The following is a 15691-nucleotide window of genomic DNA, read 5'->3' as shown; positions in this document are numbered from 1 at the left end:
TTGGATTAGAAATACTCCCACATACAGCTCTACTCTGAACTAACCTGAGTTTAATTTCTCTTTAGTTCTGATCTCACTGCTGAGCTGCACCACAAACCAAGGTCAGTAACCTTCTTCTGTCACACTGTAAACCTGACTCTTCAAGGAGACTGTGGGACACATTTATTAAGAACAGGGTGCAGCTAACTGCAGACAGACTTGCCTTCAGTCACATCAGTGATATCTATCCTCCTCCTCGCAATCCAAAGGTTTTCATTTCCCACTTCCTGTAAACATAATACAAATCCTGTTGTTGATGATCAGACAATTTTAAGAAATTAATTTTTTTCTTTTAAACATCCAATACTCAAGAATGGCTGATTTGAGGAATTTAGTGTTTGTAAGGGGTGTCTCAGTGCTAAATTAATTAAACATTTCTATGTGTCCCTTTTTGTTCAAGATACAATAAATTCTCCCCCAGCTCGTCTGACTGTGAGTCCCAGCAGTTCTCAGTTCTTTAAGGTCAAGGTCAAATTCATTTATATATCACATTTCAAACAGCCGATGCTGCACAAAGTGCTTAACAATATAAAAATGGTATTAAAAAGCAACAATGTAATACAATAATAACAATAAAAAACAATAAAAGGACAGTTGTTTTTTTTTTTATAAAAGAATTAAAACAATAACTAAACTAATTCAAATAAGACCAAAATGCTTGGGTCATAGTGTGTTAAAAGCTAGGGCATAGAAATGTGTCTTTAGTAAAGATTTAAATTGCTCAAGTGTTTGTGCAGATCTAATATTTAAGGGGAGACTATTCCAAAGTCTGGGACCTGCCACAGAGAAGGATCTATCACCACGGGATTTGAGGTTAGTCTGTGGGATGGACAACAATAGTTTTAAGCTAGACCTCGTGGTTTTTCCTGGAGCATAGGCAGAGAGGAGCTCAGACAGGTAAGGAGGGGCTCGGGCATTAAGTGACTTAAAAACAAAAAGTAGAAGTTTAAATTGGATCCTGTAGGAGACAGGAAGCCAGTGTAAAGAAGCTAAAACTGGGGTTATATGCTCTCTCCGTTTGCTACCAGTTAGCAGGCGAGCAGCTGCATTTTGAACCATCTGAAGACGATGGATGATCTAGACCATAATACAATGAATTGCAGTAGTCCAATCTGCAAGTAAGAAAAAGGTGAATAACACGCTCAAAGCCGGAAGGTATGGCTTTACCTTGGCTAGCTGTCTTAACTGAAAAAAACAGGACTGAACTACTGCACTCACCTGCTTATTCAATTTAAAAGAACCATCAATGTAGACACCGAGGTTTTTTACATGTGTTTTACAATAAGAGGAAAGGGCGCCCAGAGTGCTGTCGATATGATTAAAGTTGCCAAAAATGACAACCTCAGTTTTATTTTCATTTAGCTTTAAAAATTTTAATGACAACCACTGTTTGACATTGTCAAGGCAGCATAATAAGAGCTGCGGATGGTCTGACCCTGCTTTTAAAGGTAGATAAATCTGCAAATCATCAGCAAAACAATGAAATGAAATGCTGTACTGCGAGAAGATGGAGCCCAATGGCAACAAATAGAGTGCGAACAGGGCAGGACCCAAAATAGAGCCTTGAGGTACACCGTATTTAAGAGGGGCTATTTTGGAGTTGTGGGGGCCCAGTTGTGGGGGCAGATCCTTTTAGGCCAGCATGAAATTCTAGCCCGCGATAACAAGATGTCATGGTCGACCGTGTCAAAAGCTGCTGACAAGTCCAACAATAAAAGGGCAGCAGGGCTGCCAGAGTCCAGAGTTAAAAGAATATCGTTAAAAATCCTTAAAAGTGCCGTCTCAGTGCTATGTAGTGATTTAAAACCAGATTGAAATTTTTCAGAGATCATATTAAAATCAAGGTGTGCCTGCAACTGTAGGCAGACCACTTTCTCAGAGACTTTAGATAGAAAAGGAAGCTTTGAGATAAGCCTGTAGTTGGACAGAACAGTTGGGTCCAGGTTTTGTTTTTTAAGAAGAGGTTGAACTACAGCTTGTTTAAAGCATGATGGGACGCAGCCTGAAGCAAGGGACGTATTAATTAATCTCAGGATAAAAAGCCCAACAGTATTAAAAGTGCTTTTAAGCAAGCTCGGGGGGAGACAATCAGAGGGGCAGTGTGATGATCTTAGGTTACTAACTACCGCAGTCAAGTCCTTAAGGGAGACGGAATCAAACTACTCTAAGACAGCTGAGCACACAGGAGAAGGACTCTGATCTGAGGCAGCAGACAACGAGACAAGGGCCCTAATCTATAGGATCTTGTCATTAAAAAATGCTAAAAAAATCATCGTACATACTTGGTGAAGAAGTGACTCCAGAATTATCACATAAACTAAGAAAGCGGTTAAGAACGTTAAAAAGTACCTGAGGCCTGTGACTGTTTACTGACACTAAGTTTGAGACAAACTGCGTCTTTGCAGTTTTTACAGCTTCTTGGTAAGCGGAAAGACGAGTCCTTTAAAGGAGACTTTGTGTCTCTGAGCTGTGAGGAGGTGGATGGACTCTGAGGAGAAACACAAGCAAACAACAGAGGACTCAGTGTGGAGATGGGTGGGGAAGACCAGCTGGTTCTTCCTGTGACATTAATTTTTTCCCCACTGGACAGTGGAGTTTACTGGTGTGAGTCCAGAGAGGGTGCCATCAGTAACATGGTTAACCTGACAGTCACTGGTAAGCTGAGTGTGTGGAGTTAGTGTTGATGAAGCTGTGTGTAAATGGATGAAATGCTGTAGTTTGTCTCTGTGTTGAGGTGGATCAGTGATCCTGCAGAGTCCTGTCCTCCCTGTGATGGAGGGAGATGACGTCACTCTGCTCTGTAAAACAAAGACCACTCCCTCCAACCTCCCAGCTGCTTTCTATAAAGATGGCTCCCTCATCAGGAAGCAGCCTACAGGTCACATGACCATCCAGCATGTTTCCAGGTCTGATGAAGGCCTCTACAAGTGTGACATCAGCGCTCATGGAGAGTCTCCATCCAGCTGGATCACTGTCACAGGTGAAGTTTCTGTTTATTTTGCAGATTTTAAAACCAAAGTGACTCAAACTTTTTAGAAAGACTGTTTTTTCTCTGTAGTTGCAGGTTCCTCTCCTCCTCCTCCTCCCCCTCAGCGATACTCTCCTGCTCTTTCTGTGATGATGTCTATTTCCTCCATATTTGGAGTTCTGCTGGTTGTACTGGTTGTACTGGTGAGACGATGTGTTCAGAGGAAGGTGAGACAAACATTCTGCTCAGTCTCTCTGGGTAACGGTTATAAAACCAGTTTTAAAGGGAAATTTTACTTCAAAATCAAATCTACAGTTTTTGGCTCCTGAGTGCCACAAAGCTGACATATCAAACATTGAACATTTCAAACTAAAATCATCAAAAGTGGATACAAAACAAACACATGTAGAGGTGATGCTGAGGTGACCTGTTAAAACAACAACAACAAAAACAGTCACATGATGCACAGGAAGCATTGTTGTCTGTGTGAGGACCTTTGCATTTCAAATTGAAAGTTACATTAAATTAACAACTAAACTATTCTGTACTTCAGCATTTCACATTAAACATTATATATTTAAATATAATATACGTTTAATACATTAGAAATGTATACACATTTTTTCTTGTTTTCCTGTGTGTGAACTGTGATGCTACATATGAGACTTTGTGGTCAAAGAGTTTTGATGTGAAGAACATGTGCCGCCATCCAGTTTCCTGTTTTTTTACTTAAAAAAGAAAAAAACCTGTTACATGGTGTTACTATTTGTATTGATATAGGACATTATAGCTGATTCATAAATCTTAATGTTCCAAATGTTGGAATTGCACCAGCATCAGTTCTGTTATAAGTGAAATCTTTGGATTTGGTTTAAGAGAGCTCCTCCAGCAGCTGCCTTCTACTCATCAGTGACAAGAACAGCAGCAGACGACCAATACAGGTCAAAGAGGAGTAAGGGGACATAAAGTTTACTGCTACACAGGCACAGACTCTGATCATGATAAAAAACTTTTAGATTTAGTTATTATTTTCAAGTTGGGCACCTGGTTGTTTTTCTTTTGTCCTCTGTGTTCACGCTTATAAGAAGTCTTCAGTCTGTGCTGTAAATATGTTGCAATAATCCACTTCTTTGAAGAACCACAGGAATGTGAGGCAATTGACTTTTTAACGGAAATTAGACCTCCACCTCTCAGCTGCTGCATGTCTCTTCTCATGGAAAACCTGATGAACGGCTGCCAAAGAGCAAACAGCCAACAGCGGAGCTTTGTTTTAGGTGGTGGCCACATTATTCATAAGCGATGTGTGCTTCCTTCAACTTTGTTTAAAGACAGGCTTACAAATCAGGCTTTTTCTTAGTTATATGCTGACTTATAAATAAGTAAGAAAACTAAAATATTTGATAACATCTGGCAGTAAAACTTCTTTAACTCTAACTCAGAATCAAAGATAAAGTTGTTTGGCTGCTAAAGCTCAGGCTGTCAGGGCTCTGTGTGCAGGCAGGCGGAGATGTCTGTGTATGATCACCTTTATGCACAAGTTTCATCCTCACCAAACCAAACAGTACTTTACATTTTGTTGTGTTCACTGCAGACATACAGAAGCTGTGTGTCAGCAACATTTCAGGTGACCAGTGTGTGGTGGTTTAATCTGTCTGAATAACTCCGATCACATTTCATTGGCTGCTTTAGTGTTATAGAAATTTTAGTTTATCCTCACATCTAGATTTATGTGTTTACAATCTCACTGTAGGATTTGGCATAACCTTTGTTTGCTTAGAGGAAGTATGTGTGTGTGTCAGTATGACCCTGTGAAAACTGCTTAGCTTGGCGTAACAACGTTTCACTATGTTATCCGCTAACTGTTTTACTCAGAAGGACAAAACTCCCAAGATGACCAGTGCCAGGAGCTTCCTGGGAAAAGACAGTGGGAGCTGCTCTCTGGCCAGCCACAGCCCGTGGGACAGAAACCTGTTGTACGTAAGTGTGTGGGGGTATAAGAGAGGAGCTCTACACAGGTCATGAACAAGATTTATTTATTAATTTTTATTGTAAGTGGGCTAAAGCAGTTAATTAAAAGTAGTCTAACATAAATGTAAACGCTGTAATTTGATTATTTTAATAAACCATGTAACTTGGATGGATAACATGCTGGCGTGACCACAGTGCACACGTCTGATGTCGCTCACAGTGGTCAAAGGGACCGCTCAGGGAGTTTGTGTGTTCGCTCAGACACATGAAAAATTAGAGGGAACATTGCATACAGGCACACACAGATACAGACATCCATTCCCACCCTCATGCTCTCATATGCAATTACTCAACACTCACCCAACGTGGAGACAGATAAACTCAAAAAGCCACAAGCCACAGCTTTATTGGCTGGTAGGGAACATGAGGAAATCACGGAACGCAGGGCACCAGAACTAACATCACAATATAAACACAGTTACACAAAGGGAGACACAGAGGGCAACTACACGAGGGAACCCTATTAAATACATAGGAACTCAAACTCACAAGGAACTCAAAACACTGGGTCTAGAGACGCAGGACCCTGACAGTTTGGCTCCTTAAGTTCACTTTTCCTCTAGAAGAACAACATGGACGGTTCAGTACAGAGTGAAGTATTTATAGTTTGCAGTCACGCTTAACTCTGCTACACTCCACCATCACTGTGACTTCAAAAATAATAGACAACTTCCTTTTTAGCAGATATGATGTGTTATGATGTGACTCACCGGAAAAGCATTTTACTTTCCCTCACGCTTGCAAGTGCAGCTGTGTGCAGCAAATGATAATGATATCCTTGTTTCTTTTAGGTTGTTTTCATGAAATAAGACAGGGTTAGGACTGCCAGTTAATCAGTTAATCAGAAGTCTCCTCTCCTGCCAGCCTGGATTATTTCCCACATTCCAAAGCATGTCATACTGGTCTGTCCTGTTTTTACTCCACCTCTCCCAATGTGGAAGGCTCCAGTCCCCCTGCCCCCCCTTTCCTCCTGAAAGTTAGTGATGTGCGGATCGATCCTGAAATATCGATTCCTCCGATACCAATCATTTATGTTCTAGAATCGATTCTCACATTAAAATATTGATATTTTTTAGTAATTTGGGGTTAATTTGTAGTTTATCATTAACAGGAACACAGTGGAAAGAAACTATAACATTCGGATTGTCTACATTCAAAGGAGCTACTTCCTCTTCCGCCTTTCATAGTCATGTGCGAAATACGGCTGTATAAATGTCTCGCAGCCGCTGGCGTGCGCACTCACAACAATGGCTGAGCCTAATTGTGCGGACGTATTTTACCTCCACAAACAGCTGAGACGTGGTTTGCGATACATGTGGCAAAAAAGTGCTCCAAGAGTGAGGTGTTGTGGCTATACTTTCCCAACCTTGAGACCATTTATCGGATAAAATACGTTAAATGTCACCGTTATTATTGGCCGGCCTGGAAACAGCTGGGGTGTCCAAATTCAGACACTGCTTCCACCTGAGGACCCGGCCTTTGCGGTCTAAAGAAAGCCGGGTAGTACGTCACGAGCTCCCTCAGTGGAGTGAAACTGCCGTCTGCTCCTTGCTATCTAAAATATAACCGGGCGCTGGCGTAAACTCTCGACCGTCTCACACTTTCTTTAATTAGTTTTCTGTTTGACGTTTATTCAGCTGTGTGAAAACCCCGGAGGAACCCACCCTAGGGATTAATAAAGTTAAATTTAATTTAATCTAATCTAATAACTTTAATCTCAGCCAAACCGATTTACTCACGAACAAACAAAACACTGAAAAAGCCAAACAATAACATTTTTAAGTTATCAAAGTGACTTATACATCATGTTTAACCCGAGTAGCGAAAGCCCCCGGGGGTTTGAAGACGATGCGTCGGCTCAGATATTTGAAGTTTACACAGCTACATTCTCACCTGAAAACATGTCAAAAGTTTTTTTGCGACCCAGAAAGAGAAATAAGAGTGATATTAAAACTAAGCAGCTGCCGCCATTGTTGGAAACTGGAATCCGGTTGTTCAGTCTGACGTCACTAGCCGTGTCTGGGTCTAAACTCCGCTGCAGGTCCATATATCAAACGATCACTATGGCATTACTGAGAGTTGAAAAACTGTCTAAAGTCTTTCATCTTTAATAAAATGATCAGCGTTCTGCTCTACCAGGTGTAACAATTGAGTTTAACATCCAGGCATCCATGAAAACCGAATTTATGACATTTAATGAAGTTAGAAGTTAGCAGGGAGTTAGCTCGCTAGCTTCTATCTAAATACAATATAGCATGTCCTGACTGCGGGGTTTTGGAAACAAATTAAAACGTACAGCTCTGTTATCACTTCCAGCATAAATGAAGACAGGAAACTAAACAGCAGTGACGTTTGTAGGGTTACTGAAGTTGGGCTAGCTGGTATATAATGATGTGCTACGTGACAGCTAGCGACACAGCTATGTTAGCATAATATAAACAAGCTAACTTTTTTTTCCACTCGATAAAAGTTAACGTGAGTGTTGTCGGTGGTCAGGAACAAATGTAATCGCATGGCAGGATGCTGTAAAAGGACCAAACTTCAGCCAGGAGAACAACTGAGATAATCCATCCACAGTACGAGGTTAGTCATTCATATACTGCTGCATGGGCTGGGCTGTAGTTACATCCTAAGGTTTTAAAAACTGAGCTTAAATAAATGATTAGTGGTAATAAAAGCCGAGGGAGGTCAACAGTGATCAGTGACTGTTTTAGGAGCTTTTGAGATCAAATAGAAGAAAATACATTACATTAAACATGTTAACAACACAAAAGCCATATTAAACGCAGACTACTTTAGACCCGGAAGTAGGATTCGTCGTGTCATCACTGAACAACCGGATTGGCTGGGCCGCGCTATGAATTCTGTGACACCCAATTCCAGACAGATGATAGTCCCACCCCCCCTCCCTTTATATGGGCTGAAAGAAAAAGAAACACGCACTTTCCTCCCTGCATTCATTCAAACATTAGCTCTAGATGCAAGTTTATCTAAAAATCTGAATTTATCAGTAGATTAGCCGATTAAAAACTAATTTTGAACATCATTTATAGAAAACAGAAAAACAACGGCTTGATCGGCAAATCTATGCGCTGGAATGGGTGTTTTGATAACTAAGCCACACTTGTGGATTTTGTTTGCGGTCTTCACCTGTCATGTTCGGAGGCAATAAGACGCAGGGTTCTCAAGCACGAACCACTTTTTATTGAGTTGTAGCAGTAGTGTCTGTGGCTACATCAATTTCTGGGAAAAACACATATACACCGGTCTTCTAGCGACCTCTAGTGGCTTACCTCATGGTAGCCTTACTAGGACAACATAAACAGATTTCACAACATCTCCCCTTTTAACAAAGGTACTTTAACATAAAACAGTGTTGTCAGAACGCAGGACATCACAGGGGTAGACTACCCTCAGTCCTGATAAGGGATTATTCTGCCCTTAGAACATAGAAAGGAGATAGTCCTCAGTCTCTGAATCTGAGAGGTACTTTAATTTCCCGCCCCCTGGAAGTCACTCTCACAGGTGTGGTAGGGTGGAGAGGAGACCCCGGGACAGGGATTGGCAATGTCTGCCTTACTGGTGGTTCTTGGGAAGCGGCCGCCCCTTTAGTTGGAGTAGTCGGTGTAGCTGGAACAGTGCTCTGCTGCTGCTCCTCAGGATCAGCGGTGCCTGGGACAGGCTGAAGGTGTCGTCTGTTGCGGCGAGTCACGTTCCCATTCGCCATCTCCACCAAGTAGGATCTCGGCTCCTTAGACTTACTGATGACCTTAGCTGGAGTCGTCCACCCCTTTTCCCCGTCAAGCTTCACTACAACATCCTGGCCTGGGAGAAGCTCAGGAAGTGGACGAGCTGAATGTCTGCGGTTGTAGAAGAATCTGTAAGAGTCCTTAGCTGCAGCATCTCTTTGGCACACTGTGTCCCTATTGACTGGACTGGGCAGCAATGTCTTTTCGAGTACTGGGACGGTGGTGCGGATTTGACGTCCTGTCATAAGTTGAGCTGGGCTTGCACCGGTTGCTGCAATTGGTGTAGAGCGGTAACTCATTAAGGCTAAGCAGGGGTCAGGTTGTTTGAGAATGTACTTGGCCGTTTGGACAGCTCTTTCAGCAGCTCCATTTGACTGGGGGTAATGAGGGCTCGCCGTAGTGTGGGTGAAGCCATAACTCAGTTTGAAGTCTTGGAACTCTGATGATGTGAACTGCGTCCCATTATCACTGACCAGTTCTAACGGGATGCCCCATCTAACGAACATGTGTTTAAGCTTGTTAATGACCTGTCTGCTGGTTGTTGTAGTGAGGGAAGCAATCTCAATGTCTCTTGAAAAATAGTCAACAACGACAAGAAAGTTCTTACCCTCAAGCTCGCAAAGATCAGCTGCAATCTTTTGCCAGGGGCCATTGGGCAGAGGAGTAGTCACGAGAGGTTCCCGTCGCTGTGTAGGCTTGTGCTCTCTGCAAAAGCTGCATGACCTCACCTTATGTGTTATTTGAAGTCCAATGTTGGGCCACCACACTGTTGATCTTGCGCGCTCTCTACATTTAGTTAGTCCTTGGTGGCCTTCATGTAATTGGTCAAGGACACTGGGTCTAAGTGCTGTGGGAATTACGATGCGATCGTGGTAGAGCACTAGACCATCTGATTCTGAAAGGTGGCTTCTGGCTGCATAAAAGCCTTGCAGTGGTGAGCTCTTTGCCATTCTTCGAGGCCACCCTTGTCTGATGAAGATGATTGCTTTTTGAAGCTCTGGGTCCCTCTGTGTAGCTCTACGAATTTCCTCCAACTTATGTGACTTGATAGGTTTGCTTGTCACTACGTTGCTCACATATGCCTTGACATGGCTGTCTGTCTCGGACGGGTAGCATCCATGCAGTGGATGTCTGGAGAGTGCGTCCGCCACCACTAACTGTTTACCGGGAACATGCTCAGCAGTGACATTGAATCGCATCAGTCGCATCAGCAATCTCTGACATCTCAGCGGCGTTTTATCAAGGTCGTATGAGTTGATCAAAGGCACCAAGGGCTTATGGTCAGTTTGTAGACGTACATGACCCATGCCTTGGATGTAGCGGGTAAAACGTTCGCAGGCCCAGACAGATGCTAAACACTCTTTTTCGATCTGCGAATATCTTTTCTCTGCGTCTGTGAGCGTGCGAGAACAAAAGGCAACAGGCCGTAACTCCCCGTCATTGTCCTGTAACAGTGCAGCACTCAGGCCATAGCTGCTGGCATCCGCACTGACAACTGTTGGTCGGCCTGCATCATAATAACAAAGTGCTGGTGCAGCCACGAGCATTGCTTTTGCTTTGTTGAATGCTTGCTCCTGAGGCTCGCCCCACACCCATACAGTCTCTTTTTTGAGTAGATTGGAGAGGGGGTGCAGCACCGTGGACAGGCCTGGCAGGAATTTTCCAACATAGTTTATTAATCCCAGTACCTGCCTGAGTTGTTCTACATTGGTGGGGCTGGGCATCCTGGCAATAGCCTCCACCTTGCCATCATCAGGTTTCACACCATCCGCACTGATGATGTGACCGAAGAACTGTAGTTCATTCTTTCCAAAGTGGCACTTGGACCTGTTGAGCTTAAGTCCTGATGCTTTGATTGTCTGTAATACTGCACCTAAGCGTTTGTCGTGTTCCTCTTTGTTAGCCCCGAAAACCAATATGTCGTCCATCACGACGACAGTCCCCTCTAGGCCCTTGAGCAAGGTGCTCATGAGCCGCTGGAAGATCTCGGGTGCTGAAGTTATGCCAAATGGCAGGCGTCTGAAGCAAAACCTGCCCATGGGAGTTATGAACGTGGTTAGTTTTTGGCAGCTGGGATCCAGTGGTATTTGCCAGAACCCACTGGAGGCATCCAAAGTGGAGAAAACTTTAGCCCCTGCTAACTTAGGAGTTATGTCATCCAATGTGGGCAAGATGTACCGTTCACGCTTTACTCCCTTATTCAGACGTTTTAAGTCCACACACACCCTGACCTCATCCTTGTTGCGCTTTGGAGCAGGCACCATTGGTGCACACCAGTCTGTTGGCTCGGTGACTTCCTCAATGATGCCAAGTTTGAGCATGCGCTTTATTTCCTTTTCCACTTTTGGGAGGAGAGGAAAAGGCACCCGGCGTGGGGTGGTTACACTGTACGGCACTGCATCTTCGGTCAGCTCGATTTTTACAGGTTCACAGTTCAGCAGGCCAATTTCTCCGAACACATCCTCTTTTAAGTCACTACTGATTTTGTTAACTCTAGTGACTAATCCCATGCGCTTTGCTACTGTCTTCCCCAGTAGGTTACTTGCATATTGCCCTTTTATAACTGTAATCCAGTACTGGTACTTTTGGCCTTTGTACTCTGTAGTAGCAAGGAATTTACCCATGCACTTGACTTTTCCACCAGGGCTGTACACAGTTGGCTTACACTGGATAAGTTTGGGTCTCTGCTGTAGCTTATTAAGGGTCGTTTCTGTCATAACAGTGGTGTCTGCGCCTGTATCAATTTTGAAATCAACTGGACTGCCATTTACCAATAGCTCAATGTCCCAGTCGGCATCTGAGCCTGACTCCTCAATGACTGTTGTTTTTGGCTCAATTACTGCTCCTAGGAAAAGCTCCCCTATGAAGAATGAATCCTCATCTGAGTCCTCTACAGCCTCAGCCCTGACCTCTTTTAGCATTTTGGTTTTGCATACAACTTCAAAGTGTCCCAACTTATTGCACTTTCTGCATCTTTTATTGCGGGCTGGGCAGTTCTCTCTTTTGTCATGCACCCTGTTGCATCTTTGGCATTTTGGTTTACTCTCACCATGTTGTTGCTCACGTACCTGATGAGGTTGGTAGTAACTCCTTCTCATGCTGTTATAATGCCTCTGTTTCACCTCATTCACCGTGCTTTCCACTCGGTCTGCACTTTGCTGTTTGACTTGTTCACTCTGGCGTGCTAGTTGAATGGCTTTATCCAAAGTTAAGTCCGCCTCGAGCTGGAGTTTTTGTGAAACATCTTTGTCAATTAATCCAATGACGATACGATCCCGGATCTGCTCGTCTTTACTGCCGCCGAACTCGCAGTGCTGCGCGAGCTCGTACAGGCCCCGCACGAAAGCCTCGACCGTCTCCCCGGCCCTCTGGCTCCGTTTGTGAAAACAGGCGCGGTCATGGATAACGTTTCTCTTTGGGACAAAGTGCTCATCGAACTTTTGTATAACCAGATCATACTCAAACTGCGGACTTGGCCTGGCCTCCGTAGCAGCAGGAAACACAAATGAGCCATATATTGGTTCGGCATCTCTCCCCATGGAGTAAAGAAGCGAGTTCACCTGCACTTCGCCGCTCTCCATCCCTAGCTTGGACGCCACTCGAAAACGGGAGAATCTCTGCCGCCATATCGGCCACTCTGCCGGCTGTGTAAAGTCGAACGGCTCCGGAGGTCCAAATTTAGCCATTTCTTCGTGTAACTCGGCGTGAAGTCCTCAATTCTGACACCATGTCATGTTCGGAGGCAATAAGACGCAGGGTTCTCAAGCACGAACCACTTTTTATTGAGTTGTAGCAGTAGTGTCTGTGGCTACATCAATTTCTGGGAAAAACACATATACACCGGTCTTCTAGCGACCTCTAGTGGCTTACCTCATGGTAGCCTTACTAGGACAACATAAACAGATTTCACAACATCACCCTGGAGTTTACTTCTGCAGGTGAGATGTGCTAATAATGCTTTCAATTATGCTGAGCGAGTTCTTACTTGGTGACATGTTTTTTTTCATGAGTTTTCTGCTGCTTTTATTAGTGAGCATTCCGTGGCTGTTCTTTTCTCCTTAGGGAACTTCATTATTTCTTTATTGCGCAGTTTAGCACAGTGTTACCGCGCCAGATCCGCGGCCCGAACCGTAGTAAGGAAACCTCTGGCAGTTACTTGAAGGTTCCGTGACTGGCTCGTAGCCGGTGTTGTGCCAGAAAGTAGTGATGGCTCTTAGAGCCGGGTCTTTGACATGAACGACGCGAGCCGGCTCCTTATTGCGAGCCGTCACGTGGGTTTTTTTTTCTTTCTCTCACCCTCTCTCTCTCTCTCTCTTGCACCTTTTTCCGCTTCACTCAGCACGCAATCTTGTGCTTTATGCTGGGCAGAGGGGGGAGGGGTGGTAGTTACACTCAGTAGCACAGGAACAGAGCCAGAGGGAGAGAGAGAGAAAGAGAACCAGGGACATCAACGTCACATTAGAAAGGTATAGTAATCATCCACAACTATTTTCAGTTCCAGATGATAAAGGATTCAGAAAGTTTATTCATGCAGGTCCATATGACAGAGAATATGTTTTCATATTATAATTTATATTTAATTGTGTTTTGCAGTGTTTTGTGTTTTCACTTTAAATTTGTAAAAGGAAAAAGCTGAAAATGTAAATAGTTAAAAGTTTAAATGTGAATAGTTGATTTTTGTATTATATGATTTATTTATTACATTTTATGTGGAGTGAATAAATAAAAGTATATTTACAGTGGCCCCTACAGACAAAGCACATACAAACTTCAAATCACGTACGAACTCCAAAACACGTACAAACTCCAAAACACGTACAAACTCCAAAACACGGAAAAACTCAGAAGCACATAAAAACTCAAGACACGTACAAAAGACAACAGAAGTGCTCCAGGATGCTGGTGTCAGTGTTGAAGTTTTGTTGCCTAGTGGCTACACAAGCCAGCAAGTACCAACGACCTGATTTGGTGTGTGGTAATAACAGGTAAATGAACTTTTTTTTAATTACTTGACTATATATGAATGCTTGTGTATAAATACACAAACAATACACATATGCTTTCATGCTTTCAATTGTGTAATTTAAGTGATCTAGGTAGCTCTGTTTTGGAAGTTCAGTTCATGCTAGAAATGTGTTTCGTAGTTTGTACGTGCTTTTTGGAGTTTGTACGTGTTTCGTCTCTAGGGGCCACCGCATATATTTATATATAAACATATATAAATAAAACCACTTTTTTTTACATTAGTAATTACTTTTGTGCATAATTTTATATTATTTTTAATAATAAATTAATTAAAGCAACAAAACAACCTGAAGAGCCGGTTCGGAGCCGAAAGAGCCAGTTCTCTAAAAAGAGCCGGAAATCCCATCACTATTGTCCATGATGGATGTTAGCTTAGACAACATCCTTTCCTCCCAAACCAGCTCGATGGACATCAGCGGACAGTCCAGCACAGAGCTGGCCCTCCTGACCAGTTTGTTGAGTTTCCCCCGGTCCCTCTCTGTCATTCCACCACTCCAGCAGACCACAGCATAGAAAATAGCAGACACCACCACAGTGTCATAAAACGCTCTTAGGAGTGTCCTGTTCACTCTGAAGGATCTCAGCTGCCGCAGCAGGTGGAGACTACTTAGACCCTTTTTGTAAAGTGTATTTGTGTTCGTGGACCAGTCCAGTTTGTTATTGAGGTGAACACCCAGGTATTTGTACTCCTCCACTGTTCCAGTGTCCAAACCCTGGATGTTCACTGATGTAATAGAGAGTGTCAGTCACCAGCTCCTTCGTCTTGCTGGCATTGATGCGAACATGCATGGTTCTGTTCGCACCAGCTGACGAAGTCATTGATGACCCCCCTACTCCAGTTTGCTTCCCTCCGACACCCAATGGTGTCGTCGTCTGAGAACTTCATGAGTTATACTAAACATGAGCTTTACTTAAACTTGCTGTCAGCATAGTTATGGAAATGGGGTGTATTACATTCATTTGTATCTGTGACTTTAAGAAGGCCTATAAAGTTATATTGAAAAAAGAATTTATTTTTAATTGAACTGTTTTATGCAAACAGCACTAATTTACCATTTGCCATGATTGGAAAACACTGTCAAACTAGACTAGCCTCTATTGTTCAGTTTATTAACACATGCATTAAGAATAGGAACTAGATGTAAAACTATGATAATGAATAACATTTAATACTTGTGTGATGGTTTGACCAGTGTGCATAACTCCAGTGTCTTCTGATTGGCTGCTGTAGAATTGAAGAGTTATACTTGGATCCCTTTAACCTCTCTGCTCTGTGTTGTTTCCTCTTTCAGACCAGAAAAACATCACAGCTAAGTCTGGACAGGACGTCACTCTGACATGTCAAGCTCCAAACAACAACATTATTGTAGAGTTGAACAGAACTGACCTGAGAGATAAATATGTTTTTGTGCACCGGAACGGTCAGTTTGTTCCAGATGAGCAGCATCCATCTTTTAAGGATCGGGTGGATCTGCAGGACAGACAGATGAAGGATGGAGACGTGTCTCTGATTCTAAAGAATGTGATGACTGCTGATGCTGGAAAATACGAGTGTCGTGTCTTTATGGAAGACACACGCTCATGTGAAACCACCATCATCTACCTGAGTGTTGTTGATCCTCCAGGTGAGTGAGTAGAGTTGAGTGTGTGTGTGATCAGAGGTGAAGCTGCTTCCTGGTTGTTGATGTTTGTTTCTAAAGATGTTGTTGATGAGACTTTGTAGAAAGCAGCTGGTCTGAGTGATGTGATCAGAGTGCAGTAGATAATGTCTGACAGCAGTTTGATTCTGTTCTGTTCTTCACTCATCACCTACCTGACAGCTGACACCTCACACCTGTTTCTCACCTGCAGGTCAGACAGGAGGAGACACAGAGGATGGAGG

This window comes from Maylandia zebra, unplaced genomic scaffold (genome assembly GCF_041146795.1).
Source record: "Maylandia zebra isolate NMK-2024a unplaced genomic scaffold, Mzebra_GT3a scaffold02, whole genome shotgun sequence".
NCBI lineage: Eukaryota > Metazoa > Chordata > Actinopteri > Cichliformes > Cichlidae > Maylandia > Maylandia zebra.
Note: the sequence above shows the minus strand (reverse complement) of the source record.